The sequence below is a fragment of the Penaeus monodon genome, chromosome 29 (genome assembly GCF_015228065.2).
Source record: "Penaeus monodon isolate SGIC_2016 chromosome 29, NSTDA_Pmon_1, whole genome shotgun sequence".
Taxonomy (NCBI): domain Eukaryota; kingdom Metazoa; phylum Arthropoda; class Malacostraca; order Decapoda; family Penaeidae; genus Penaeus; species Penaeus monodon.
This window is the reverse complement of record NC_051414.1, coordinates 31491468-31491938: the sequence shown is the minus strand read 5'-3', so window position 1 is coordinate 31491938 and position 471 is coordinate 31491468.

Below are 471 nucleotides of genomic sequence, written 5' to 3'. Positions count from 1 at the left end.
CCTTGCAGTGAATTCCAAATTGTATCAGTGGAAATCTCCCAAAACCAATGTACATTTCATTTATTTGTACATAACCTTTTTATTTCATGTCTACAGATCTCGTTTGCTCTGTTCCTGGTGGTGGCACTGGCATGCCTGGTGAACTGGAGCAGCGCCATGCCTCAGCCTGACCCCGTGGCTGACCCTGACCCTGTCGCTGACCCTGGCTTCCGTCGCTTCGGTGGCTTGGGATATGGCGGATACGGCTACGGAAGTCGTGGATACGGATACGGGGGCTACGGCTACGGAGGATACCGCCGAAGTTATTACGGATAAAAATATCCTTGACGCCAGATTCCTGCTTACTGCTCTTGAAACAGATATTTAGAAGAATGCTACAAGATCTTTATTTCCTGATTTTCTTCTCAAGTAAAGTATATGAATAAATGTTTAAATCTATTACGATCCTCATTATAGCAGTGGACACGCATT